Raw genomic sequence first — 14,379 nt, 5'->3', positions numbered from 1 at the left:
TATATCCCATTACCAACCCAATGAGAGCTGGAAATCTCTCTTGCTTGCCTGTCAGCTGCTTCAACTGTTCAAATGTCTTTATGAGCCAAGACAATGTTTGGCAAGTCCACTTTTGTTTCAGGAGATTTTTAAAAATTGTCTTTTATTTTGCCTGTTCATTCCTTTTCATCCTTAAATCCTCAGTGAAATGAGAATGTTAACACTTTGTGATGCCCTTTTAAACTGAATTCTGCTATGGTTTGACAAGACTCATGTCTGACACTACATAGGAGGTTCATCTTGGCTAATAGTAGTGATCTAAGTGCCAGAAATCTGACTCTGGGCAAGTCATTTGGGGGTCCCTCTAGAATCACATGAAAGAAGCTGATTCTTTCTATGATCAGGTGCATGTCTAAAGAAAGTAAGATAAATCACTCATTTACAAACAGAGAAATGCTAGTTTAGTGTTTGTGGAATGTTGAATTTATGCATACTCTTACAACCCAGTGATGGAGGGGATCTGGGCTTTTATCAAACCTTGCTCTTCACATTGAAGAGTTGTTTTTAATGTACATAGTTTACTCAAAAAGATTTATAGCATAGTCCTTCAAGCAGATCTGGATTGTTAACTGGGATTATGTCTGAGGCTGTGTCTGTGGATGACAGAGATGTCTCAGGCTGATTTTTCCACTCACAAAAGACATTGTATAAGTGGCTTATATGGATATATCTAGACAGAGCTGACAAAGGTGACAAACACTGCAAAGCCTACTACATGCAGTTGTCTAACCATCACTGATTGCAAAAAGTGAGCCAAACCACTGGACATTGCTCCAGGTCTGCTCCTGAGTGCAAGCTTAAATTCATCAGGAACTCTGAGTCCTGGAGACTGGGAACCTTTCTGACCACCTGCTGCTACCTTGCTCTCATTCCTTTTGTTCTCTGCATTGCACCAAAGCTTCTGTGTCAATGCCTAATGTCATCTCTGTTTTGCTCCAAGAATACAACCAGAGAGAGGAGCTGCTTTCTCAGAAGTGCTTGTAGTCTTGATTATTTCCCAGGACACATCAAAATTCTGTCTGCTTGGTCTACAGAAAATAGGTTTTGCAACAAAGTGCTGATATATTTTATTAGGCCAACTGGAAATAACAAAGGAGCTTCCAGAGACTCAATCCCTTCTTCAGGACTGCAATGAAAGCAGCCAACTTCACAGTAAGTAAAAGTTGCTTTGTTTATGTCTAAACTGTCATGGTTCCAAGATAGTATTGAATACATATCCTGATCCAAAATATGGAATCGGCAAGGGAAAGAGTACCATTTGCTTTAGTAGCTTTTAAGTTATCCCAAGGATGCTCTATGCTGAGATACCAAAATTTGACTGGGATTGAAAAATATTTGTTCTAAGGAAACTAGTGAGATGTATTGGCATTTATTTAACAGATGTTCCGAGTTTTCTATGAGGTCCTTAGATGAAAAAATATTCAAAAGCTTAAACCTGTTGTATTAATGAGCCTCTTTAACTCACTTCTGATAGTCATCTGTTGCCTGTTCAATAAAAACAACACCGGCACCTAAAAGGTTTCAAAAAGCAATGCATGTGACTGCTGTTTTGAAGGCATTGAATGGGTCAATAGCTGTTAAACCCTGGGGAGGTTGTTCTACCAGGCAAGACTGAGTTTAAGCTCTTAATTTTGCTTTTGCATGGGAAACCAGATATCATAAGTGAAATGTCTAACTTTTTGTCTGAATACATCTCTTATCTTTGTTTCACAGAATAACCCTTTGCAATGAAAAGTGGACAGAGAGCCAGAAAATGTGAAAAATAGCCACACAGCATATCTGTTGGTGTCACTGTGATTCAGAGACACACTTTTGGCCCTGCAAAGAGGAAATCGTGTACAGACACAAAAACCCAAATGGTCCTCACATAAATAACCAGCGGCAGAGAATTTCAGTGTTTTGTGGAAGAAAGCAAGCCCAACAACCACTTTAATCATCTAACTGTGCACAGGTACATCCTGTTCATGGTGACTGTTTATGCACTTCATGTTCTGCTCTGTGCATGCTCATGAGCTCTGCAGTCTTGGCTGAATTAGTACAGCTAAATGACTATTTCATATCAAAGTCACTTGAGATCCAAAAACTAAAGGAGTTCACACTCACTTTCACCTCAGAGACCCTATTCACTCTGGGAAAGCTCAGAGGGTATGGATATCAGATCAAAACACAGGCTAAAGAGGAGGACGGTCCTCTTGTTCTTTAACATTTTCCAGGTGAAAGCATCTCCCAGTGTGGGGAACCTTGTAACCTGTGCTTTGACAAATCTACCTCTTCACTAGCAGAAGAGAAAATGTTCTGATCAAGGGGACCCTTGTCCTTGCTGTTGAATTTTCTGTTACAAACAGCAATTGATCAGTGAGAGAGAGAAATTAAGAAGCATTTGTAGTTCAACAAACGTTGATGGGTGATCTCTGCTGGGTCCCTGCTGGCATATTTTCAGTTTGTTTTTTTTGCTCTAACAGTTGTCTAATGAAAAACAGAGTCATAGTTCAAGAGCAATTTGTGCTTCTGTCTTTGTAAGTTATGAGCTGAATACCCACCACAAAACATACTCCACCAACAATTAGGCATAATTATCAGTGCGAGCATACCAGCAGTGCTAATAAAATAGAGTTTAATATGCAAAACACATAAAAATTGCTCCAGGAGCAGCCTCGATTTTATGAATTTGTTGGAGGTATTTCAGATATGTAGAGAACAAGAGGTAATTGAAATAAAACTCCCAATCTTATTACATACCCATGCACAACATCTGTTGGATGTACATTACTCTTTAGCTCTAACGCAAAGTGGGTTCATTTAAAAAAGAGCATAAATCATAAAAGACATGAGCAAAACAAAGAAAAATGAGTACAAAGAATTATATCATAGGATCATAGAATGGTTTGGGTTGGAAGGTGCCTTAAAGCTCATATAGCTCCAATCCCCTTGCCACTAGACCAGGTTCCTCCAAGCCCCATCCAACCTGGACTTGAACACTGCCAGGGATGGGGCAGCCACAGCTTCTCTGGGCAACCTGTGCCAGGGCCTCACCACCCTCACAGGGACGAACTTCTTCCTCAGATCTCATCTCAATCTCCCCTCTGTCAGTTTAAAGCCATTCCCCCTTGTCCTGTCCCTTCCTGCTCCTGTCAAAAGCTCCTCTTCAGATTTCTTGATGGCCCTTTTAAGCACTGGAAGCTGCTCTAAGGTCCCCCTGGAGCCTTCTCTTCTCCAGGCTGAACAAGCCCAGCTCTCTCAGCCTGTCTCCATAGGAAAGGTGCTTCAGCCCTTGGAGCACCTTTGTGGCCTCCTCTGGACTCTCTCCAACAAGTCCACATCCTTCCTATTTTGGGGGCCCCAGAGCTGGACATAGTACAGGTGGTATCTCACCAGGGCAGAGTAGAAGGGGATCTGCATTTTCATTTGCACAAAGGATCAGTAGCAACATGGCTTTAGTAAGAGAGGGAGCTAGAGAAATTAATAAGGCTTATAAACTTAAACCACATTTAAATTATGTGATGCATTAGGAACATATTTTTTTCTGAAAGCAAGCAGTAGAAAATGTTTTCCAGGTCCAAATCACCTGGAGAGGTAATGAGGTAGAACCTGAGGATGGGTAAAGCTACCACTAGCAGTTTTCACAGCTCAGTAGGGCTGCATTTTCCTATAGATACAGACAGTTTTATTCAGTTACCTAGACATCAGTGGTTTTCACCCTCTTGGACCAGAAACCAGTGATCAGGAGGGATCCTCTAGGGCAATTCAAATGCATTAGAAGCCTTCAAATGAGCAATCAGACCTTTTCCCAGACTGATAAATCCTTCTTCGATTCTAATGGCAAATTAATTACTTAAACCACATTTAAGGGTATAAATTAGGTGTCCTAGTTTACATGATGTCTCCCACTCTTAATTTCTCTGTGCCACAGACGGGTCCCAAAATAATATATGATCTGATTGTAAGTTTTAAGAAACTCTCAGAGGCAGCAATATTTTCTTCTAAAGCTGCCAGCTATAAACTTTGAGTTAAAAAAGTAAACTAGAAAGTATATGACTTCAGTGTCACAAGAAATTGTGCCTGGTCACATAAAACTCAGTTCAGGTTTTAGGAGAAATTTCCTAGTCATTACAGCAGAGCAACCCTAGGATAAACACCAAGGAATGATGCAGGGTTCCTGGGACTGGAGCTTTTTCAGAGCAGTTAACACTAGTAGTGATTTAGCTGACTATCTCTCTGGAGGCAGACACCCTTTTATTTTCAGTATTGTATCTATCTCTCCACTGAGCAGTCCCAGTTCCTGCCATCTTTTCCCACAGGTTGTGCTTTCAGATGTGTAAATAATTTTACCTCCTGCTCCATTACTTTTTGCCCCACATCTGGGTACATACTCGATGCTGTGCAGAGTTGAAGGACACTGGTATGGGTCTTGAAGATGTTTCTTTTGTCTAGGTTGCCAAAGCATGTCTCTGTGCAATGTCAGATTTGGTGGCATTTGTGACATTGTAGAGGTAGGGGAAGCCTGGGGTCTGCTCTCTCTTCTAGCCCATCACCAACCATTCCCCATCCTGCACTTTTACAAATGAAAATCCCTGCAGAAATACAGAACTTGGTGTTTTAACACAAAGAGAGGAAAGAATGTGAAAGACGAATGAAGTCTGTCTTTAGCCTGCAATCGCCACCAGTCTAAAATTCTATTCCTTCTTATAAACATAGTTTCTCTCAAACTCATATAACAACATTTTTATGAGTTGCTTATTTTTCTTGTGGGGTTTTGTTTTTTTTGTTTGTTTGTTTATTTTCTAAAAAAAAAAGAAAGACTAAGAGCAAATTTTAAAAACTACTACCAAACTTGCAAAGGCACACACAGTTCCTTTTTTGTCAAATGTCAAAAGTTTTCTTTGCTTTAATGAGTAATCATAGGAGATGGAACAGTAGGTTGGTTTTACAAAGTTTTGAGTAATAGCAGGTAGCAATACAAACCCAGTGGCTAAGTATGAAGAGTGAATAAGAAGCAACATTCAGCAGCATAGGTGTGATTATTCGAAGAGGAGACTGTTACCATCATTACAGTGACAAAAATAGCAAACTTCAGAGAAAGAACTCCAAAACCAAGCACCAAACTTCTGCTTATTTTTTTCAGACTTACAAATGTATAATTAAGTTGTGCATCAGGATGCTTTTATGGACCTTAAATTTTGACTGTAAAACACCAGTCACACTGATAGATCACATGTACACAGATATTTTAGAATTTTCTGTTTGTTTGGGTTTGCTTTTATAATGATTGTAAAGATTTAATTAGTGTTTAAGAAACTAACCAAAAACATGGAATCAAGAGAATTCATGGCCACAAATATAAATTAAAATGGGCTAGGAATCACCTCATCTTTGTAGGCATTGTATCTCAGCCAATAATTTCATCCTAGAGATGCAGTGTGTGATAGATGGGAGAAACTGCTTGCTAGGACCAGTTCTCTTTAACTTCAAATGATGTAAGGAAAGAAGAATTTGCTGATGGAATGATTTTGAAAGAATGGGGACATAAAAGCTAAAATATATGGTATTGCATCTTCCTTGGTTAAAAAAAAAAAAAAAGAAAAGAAAAAATAAAAGAAAATGTCCAAACCATCTCCTTTTCTGGATTTGCACCTTCTTTTACTGGTAAGACAGAGCTAGTAATAGTCACCTTTTTTTTTTTTTTTTTTATTTACTTCAGGTCCTTATTTTTAAATGAATTTATATGCAACGAGACTTATTACTCAGAGTAATTTTTGATTGTTCTGAGTTCTTCCAGTCTCTCTGTTGTTTGCAAGAGTTCAGAACTATAGTATAGCTTTATTAAGGACTATGAGGGGGGACAGATTTGTTTCTATTTTTCAGGTTTTGTATTTTTTCTTGGTATGATTGATGAGGTTTTCTAAATTCTCTTAATTGCAGTAGTGACCAGTTAACTACATGACTTACAAAATATTTCTCCTTAAAAAAAAAGAAAACAACCCAAAAAACAATTGCAACACACTGGGATTTCTACCCCCATTCAGTGTTTCTCCTTGATATATTTTTATGTATGTGTGCCACAGTGCAGAGGGAAGCAGGAGATTCATCACACAGGGTCATCAGAGGCACTTCAAAGGTAGGATGAATATTGCTATTTTCACATCTAGCAAGGGTTTCCTCCGGTGACATACCTCCGTGGGGATAACTCCCTCAGGCAAAAGAGTGCACAGATGTTGTTGCATCTGTTGTCCTAGTAAAAGCCTGAGCTTTTAAGAGCTTTACAGTCTTTCCTTCAAAGCTAATACACCTCCGAAAGGCTGATTCTCAGGAGGCATAACTGATTATAGGAGCTTTCCATCTTGTTTCATTACAATTCAGGAAACTGTAACGCTTGGCACCCGCTGAGGATTTATCTGTATCCAGAAGTGTAGCCAAGGGTGAGCAGAGATAAACAAAGTTTATCCCCTTCTAATTTGGGCAGCTGGCAATTTACAGCTCCATGTGGTGGGCCTGGAATAGTGAGTTTATCTACTTGTTTATTAACTCCTGCACAAGAGTGCTGTGCCAAGAAAAGAACAAAGATGTCTTTATCATTCCTAAAGACAAAGCCTGACTGATGTCAGATGGAGCAGAAAGCTAACAGAAGCAGGGCAGAAACTGTTTGAAGCCTTTTTTGCTGTGGAAGCGTATGCTTTTATATAACTGAGCATTTTCCTGTTTGTGGGTGAATCGGGAAACAGGTTGCCAGAAGAGGTTGTTAATGTCATATCCATGGAAGTATTCAAGGCCAGGTTGGACAGGGCTTTGAGCAACCTGGTCTAGTGGAAGTTGTCCCTGCCTGTGGCAGGGGTGTTGGAACTAGATGAATTTTAATGTCTTTTCCAACCCAAACCATTCTATGATAGTTCTATGATGATGATTCTTCTCTTCATTATTTGTCTCCAGAGATAAGTACGCATCTTATAACCGAAGTTCATTTTATATGCGACCTTGATGTTGTATCCCTGCATGTTGCCCTATTTCTGTATCATCAAGGTCAGTTGCTTTTTCCTGTGTGATATTCCAAGGCAACCAATCCAGAAGAAGGGTGAGGATAGTATTCAGGTTGCCTCGTATATATTACCATTAGCTCAAGATCTGGTTTTATACCTGACTTTAAATCAGACTCTGCTACCAAAGAATTCCCTGTAATCTTTTTTCTTTCAGGCTTTGTATTTTTCCTGATGATCAGTTCCCCCACAACATGCCAGGAGATTCAGAATCGATAGACTTGCTCTGAATCGTATCAGCTTTCACATTTTCTATTCTTGTTATAAGGGACTTCACTGCTTTAAAACATTTTTCAGGTACTGCAGTTGTAAGAGCCAGATGATTTCCTGCTTTGCTTCCTGTTATGCTCACCCAGAGGGTTTTCATAGTTTGTTTCTTTTAACGACTTGAAGATGGTTAAGAGTAATCTGCAATCATAGCGATGAAAGTATTGATAAGCAAATACTGGAGGCAAGAAAAAAAGAAAAAAAAGAATGCAGAAATGACTACCCATACACAAATCATCAATGTTGTAACGAGATAGCAAATGAAACATCTGTAGTTTTTCCACAAAGAGATGGGGCATTGCAATTTTGTTAGTGTCAGGCATATGCTATCAGTGTATCCATGAAAAGAAAACATAGAAGGACCTTTTGAAAGCTGACTTGAAATTGAGGGGAAAGTTTTCCCCTGATTTTAATGGAATTTAGATCAAGTACAAAACACTTCTTATCAGCTAATTTACAAAAAACAAATAAAAATTTAATACACAGTCCCTCTAAAGAAAGAACATTTAACAAGCCTTGCTAATGACTGGTACAGAATGCAGAGCCTGCAGGGTTCCCAGTAGCCCATTCCATGGCTGAACACACAGGCAGCCTGAAGAAGCAACTTCAGAAAAGAAGAGTGGAAGGGACCTCAGCAGTCATCCAGTCTATTTCTCCCCCTTCAGCCAAATCAATTACACTAACACTGTTCCTGACAGCTCTTTTGCTAATCCTAAAATGTCAGACTTTCCCATCATCTCCCCAGACTCTGAGCAGGGAATCAGACTTTTCCAACGCTCCCATATGTAACAGGATTAAGGACCTCTGATTTCTAGGTCTTCCTCTGAGGTTTGAAAACAGTCCATTGTGGTTTTGAAAAGAAGGTGATTTGGGCAGACAGGCTGGTAGTCAAAACTTCCTTGTATTTGTGGCAAGTAGGGTGAAGTTATACAGAATAATTAAATCTCTGAGTGCCATGGGAGATGGGTGTCACTGTTTGATAGTACTGTATAAAACTGCAACAGTGAAACCAAAGTCAGCATTGAAAACTGATCAAGGTAACATAATTCATTGCCCTCCTTTTTGGTGCTGAAGATGACCTCATTCACAGTGTGTGTGAGGCAGCAGAAAAAAATTGCTCCTCCAAGGACAGTAGCCCATCCAATGTGTGAATAACTCTCAAATTTCCAAGAAGCATTTGTGTGGGTGAACTGAGAAATAGAAAAGGGACAAACACCAGAATATTTGTGAAATCTGTTCAAAAAACACTAGGGGTTGATTGAAGACTAATTGAGGACTAATTCATCTGTATTACCAATATTCTTGCAGCACAACCCAGTAGAGCGCCTTGTTACTGGGGGACAAGATCTCAATCCTCAGCAGCCAACTTTCTCCGGTGGCAGATGGTGTTGTGAACTGTAAGAGAGAAAGTTTTCTTCTTAAAGAAGTCTATATGGTCATCACCAAGATGGAGTTACTCATGTCCTACTACTGTGCTTCCCCTTTAACTGCAGGGGATCTGGACACCTCTCCAGCTTTTTGAGTTAATGGAAAGATTCATGTCAAAGCCTTGTTGCTCTCTCTGTGGGACACTTTCTACAGATGTTAATCAGTTACCCATTTTCTTTCATAACTCTACTCTGTACTCAAGAGAGATCAGCAGGGTTCATTTGCAAGAAGTAAACAGCACGAGAGATCTAATCTTTGCTTGAAAAAAATGAGTATTTTAGGTACTGCATACCAGTCCTGAATGATGCTCTGGAGATTCCAGCTCCACAGCCTTTGAGAGTCATTTGTCTTTTCCACAGGCAGTGAGCCTTTTAGTACTGCCTTTGCTCACAATCCTTGGGAATAACAATGTGGATTTAGACACACTTCCTATATTCATCAGGCTGCACAAGAAGGAGCTGTTCCCTGGCCGCTTGGGGCTAAGGGCAGTGCATGACAAATCATACCTCTGATTGAAAATGGCAGAGAAGATTGAAAGAAAAAAAAAAAGCTAGCTGAAACTCTTAGTTCAACCCTGAGGAAAGAAAAAGCAGATTCCTCACAGCTGTAAGTCTTGTACCATCAGGGCTTTCCTTATGGCTGCTGCTCTTGGGTCTGAATGATGAGAGGGAAAGGTTTCCACTTTTTTTGCCATTAATAAAAATTGTTGACAGTCTCCCCCCTCCCCCCCCCCCCAACAATGAGAAGACAAATGACTTAATGAAAACTCAGTGGGCTGTGACACCAGAAAGCCATAAATCAAATTGTCTATATCTACCCTGTTTTGGAAAGGGAGGTAGCAGGTGACCAGCAAGTGGAGGGTCAAGGATGGGAATGCTGTGAAAAGGTATTGAGAGAGCACTGTTCACAACTACTGGGCATTTCTTCACACTTTCCTGGAGACAATTCCACTGATACAGACAATAAGGGCACATGCGGCCACAGCAGGAGACTGTGTCTTCATTCAGCCCTTGCAGAACTGGAGCATCTTGAAAACATGTTATATTGGTGGCACATGGGGTCTCGGCAGCAGTGAGGGCTGGTGACAGATCGCTTGCGCTTCAACATCTTGCAGGGTTGTAGGTCTGTGTAGGTAGATGCATTTCCAATTTCAGGAGCAACACCAGTCCCTGGATCTCCCTTGGTTGAGCAGAGTTCAATGCAGATAATCCATCATCTCTCACATTTGATGTGTTTCTAATCCCCAAATCAAATCCTTCTAAAACCTTCAAATGATTAACCCATTCCAAACAAGCAGTGATTTTTGTCTTTGTTTCCTGCAGCATCTTTCTTGCTCTATGTTTGCTTCTCCAGTTCTATGTATTCTTTCCTCCCTGTGCTGCGTTTTCTCCAGCTTGTGTACTTTTCAAGGCCAGGAGATCACTGTGACCACAAAATCAGAGTAAATCAATAGCATGGAATCAGGAACATGAATATCTAGTGTAGTCATAAAACACTGGTACACTTGTATAAGGACTACTGATATCCTCGGTTTAACCACAGTGTCTCAAGAATATAGTGATAATCAAGGTGCTTCAATATTCTTTTCTGTGGTGAAGCATGCTTTGGAAACCTATCAAACCATTCCACTTTCTTTTGCTTTGTTTTTTTATGTATTATGTCCTGGCTAGTTCAGAAAGATTACTTCTTAGAGAAATAAGTCCCTGTTTTTTTCTTAAATACAAGAAGAAAAGAAGACAAGTATTCTAAGAGGGAACAAACGTTATCTAAGACAAAAACATTTACAGCAGCTTCCTAGCTAAACCAATCCTTTTTTCCATTTGTAGTATGGCTTTGTTCTATCTCTTCCAAAGAGATCTGAGTATCTAAAACATAAAAATACCCAGACCATTCTTTCACTTACCAAAGGTCTTGGCATTGAAACCTCCATAGTAGATGACATTTGTGATTCTTTGTGAATTCTTACACTGTTTTGTTGGGATTTTCTTTCAGGATGAAACTCTCTAGAATCAGTTTTTAAGTAACCTATTTTGGTGCTTACTAACCTTTTAAACTACTTCCCTTTCCTTCTTGGTCTTCAATACCTTGTATCTTCCAGGTCAAGGTGAACCAGTCCATCAGCATGGCCTATATTATACAAGAAAACAAAGCTCAATAAAAAACATAATCCTTCCATGCAGTCAAGATTTGGTCAAGCACCCTTACAAGAATGGCTTGGATACTGAACTGGTTTTTGAGTTCCAGCATCAGCCAGCTAGTTAGGCCTCAGAAAGAGTGGGATAGCAGGCACTAGGCTCTGGTTTTGTTCTATCAACAACCACTTATGGTATTTTCATCCCTCTTAGTTCCTTCCCAGTAAACTCAGTGGTGTCTTGGACTCAGCTGTTCAGATGATCAGTAGTCTCTCCTCACTGAAGGGTGGAGGAGACATGGTCTGCCTTCCAGGAGAACACCTTCCCTCTATTCTGCTGTCCTTACATTTTTCAAAGGTGCGAACAGAGTCACTGAATTCAGCATAAGTCAAAAAACACTGACAGGCAAGTTATTTGAGAGCTATTTACGTCTGCCAGTTAATTGGTTATTGCCTACGCAGTAGCAGTTGATAGACACCATCAAGAAAATAGTGCCCCTGGAGAAAATTATCTCCTCTTTACAGCCCTCGCAGTCACCTGGGAAATATGCTGTTTCTGATAATGCTATGAATATATTACGTGGGAAGGAAAGCATCTAATCTGTACTTTTGCCTACAGGCATGCTGTATTGATTATATTCCCATCAATATATCATTTATTTATTTCAAGTCAGCTCAGCAAGGCCAGTCCTGGGAAATGAGTTGGATGAGTTCCTTTCAAAAAACCAATTAGCAGGTGATATTTCTTCAGAGCTGAGTTTTAATTCAAGTCTGGACAAGAAAGGTGCATTAGAGAACATCTGTAAATATCTTTCTTGAATTAATTGTGGAAAAGTTCCTCTCCACAGCTGTTCAGAGCTGCTTACTCAGTAGAAGCTCAGAAGGGCAGACAACTGAAGTTGGGGTATCTTGTGGCATCTTTCTGCTATGCACGGGAAGGCATTAAATGGGAAACAAAAACTGGCCAGTCATTCCCTTTAAGATAAAGTGTGGGATAGTCCCCTGTCGCCTTCATAATGCCAAGGCCTGATCAAAGGACTTTTCACCATTGGAAGCTCATGGGCTGCAGGCTGAGGAGAGAGCCCAGAACCTGCAACCCAACCCACAACCTTAACCACATGTGTGCCTTTTCCATGATATGTAGAGCAACTTGATTACCAATGATCGATGATAACCACAAATACTGGATGCAAAGTTTTGGGGGGATCCCACACCATATCTCAGCTGCTTGCTTTGATCACTGTCATCTTTGTATGGCAGTATTCAAGGCTCATTGGACCACAGGGCTGATTCTCTGTCCTATTCTTCCTCCATTTCTTAAACCTCAAGTAAATCTCTGTCAAATACGTTATAAACCTGGCACTGTGAGATTCACACAGCATTTGCTGTGTTGGATGAAGGCTGCAGAAATAAACTTATTTCTGCTATGGGAAGCTGGTAGGCTTTTAAGGGGACCCCACCAACATTGTGATCTCACCATGTGTGTCTGTAGACTCCTTGTGAAAGGGAGGAGGTGGGCAGGCAGCTGGCAGCCTCTCTGCTGGTTTATCAGTGGTGTCACAGGAAGCCCTGAGCACAATCTGCTGAAGATAGCTATTCAGGGAGTGGCTAGGATGTGGTCAGCAGCAGCATTGATCAGATGTGCTCATCTTAAGATGCTCATATTTTGACATACGAAGGTTAGAAAAGCTCTACTTCACACCACCCATCCCCAGCTTATGTGGTTGGACTGAAGGCAGGGCTGAAGTTTATCACATTATATGAGTTGCTTCATTTTGCTTCCTGTTTTGAGCAGCTACAGCCAAAGCCACCTTGTTCTGAGAACACAACAGTTCTCAGATTGTTCTGAGACAATCTGCATGATTGTTCAAGCAGATTTCAAACTAAGGCCTTTCAACCTGCTAACATACAAGACCCTTAAACACATGGTAGCACGACAACGCCATTAGTTAATTGGAATGGGAGCCTTTTACCCACATCTTCAGCTAAACGCCAAAAAAACACATTTGAGACCCATACTTGTTTCTTAACTTCATGTTCTCATGCATCTTACTGCTTAACTGTTTAAAATCATTACATCATAAATTAGCTGCATGGAGCTGTGGTCTTCCTTGCAATATGATGTCCATTTATCCTTGCCGTTTGTCTGATCATCTTGACCTTTGCTTGGTCTATCCAGCTACTTCCCTGGTGAGGGATCAGGAATCAAAGCAGAGAGCAGAGCTCAAAAACTGTGCTTAATACAGTTGAACAGTGTTCAGCACTGTCAGCATCTGTTCTCGACAACGAGTTTTCATTTCTAAAAGAGCCATTTTGATGAAGCAATAGATAGGGTAAGATCCAAATCCCCCAATGAAGAATACCACTCAGGTTGCTAAGCGCTGTACCACTTTCACACAGGAATAGCATCACTGGATGCATAGCCCACCAGTGAATACTAACTGCCTCATACACCTGAGCTGCTGGAAGACATGTTGTTATCTGCAGAGGCAGGTAATTCTATCTGTCTCCTTCCCTCCTGGTGGGTCAGAATAGAAATCATAGAATCACAGAATGGTCTGGGTTGGAGGGGACCTTAAAGATCATCCAGTTCCAACCCCCTGCTATGGGGAGGGACACCTTCCACTAGACCAGGTTTCTCAAAGCCCTATCCAACCTGGCCTTGAACACTGCCAGGGATGGGGCAGCCTCAGCTTCTCTGGGCAACCTGTGCCAGGACCTCACCACCCTCACAGGGAAGAACTTCTTCCTCACATCTCATCTAAGTCTCCTCTCTGTCAGTTTAAATCCATTCCCCCTTGTCCTGTCCCTACACGTCCTTGTAAAAAGTCCCTCTCCAGATTTCTTGCAGGCCCCCTTTAGGTACTGGATTTAAATGTTGCTTTGCATTTACCACTTGATACAGCAAGCTGCCAACTTTTCAGCTCTCCAGGCAGAAGGGATAGTTTGAAATAATTGACTTGTTTCCACAGTGGGCCAGGGCCTGGTACTTTTGCTCCTTTCTTATTCCCTAAACTGACAGGTTTAATGGGTATCTATCCAACCTCTCTGTTGTACTGGCTTCATTAGTAAGGACCACTACTGCTGTCTCCTAACCAGCTGTGCAAAACTAAGAAGACTAAACATTCAGAGATGGAGATTTCTCCAAATCTTACCAGCTTTAGGGGAAAATAAGAAGAAACTGGAAATATTATAGACTGCTCAATTAAAGATTGCGGGGAGATGACAAATTCAAGGTGTTTGCTAATCCGGAAAATATTTTTTTTATTTCCCTTCTTTGTACTTCAATTCCTTTCTCTTTGCAAAGTTCAGCCGTATTTTCATGGGATAGAAGTTGCTATGATATTCACTGTCAGTGTCTTTCTACATGCTCTCTACAAGGTTAGTTTTAAGTCCAAGACCTGTCCCTGTACATCCATCAAATCATTGCTAGAAAACTTTAATGCTGACAGACTATAATTTCATGGAAAATATCCCTTCAGATAG

This window comes from Pezoporus occidentalis, unplaced genomic scaffold, assembly GCF_034315485.1.
Source record: "Pezoporus occidentalis ecotype Australia unplaced genomic scaffold, CSIRO_AGI_Poc_V1 ctg82, whole genome shotgun sequence".
NCBI classification, from domain to species: Eukaryota; Metazoa; Chordata; class Aves; order Psittaciformes; family Psittacidae; genus Pezoporus; species Pezoporus occidentalis.
The sequence above is the reverse complement of the archived record's forward strand: the minus strand, read 5'-3'. Positions refer to the sequence as shown.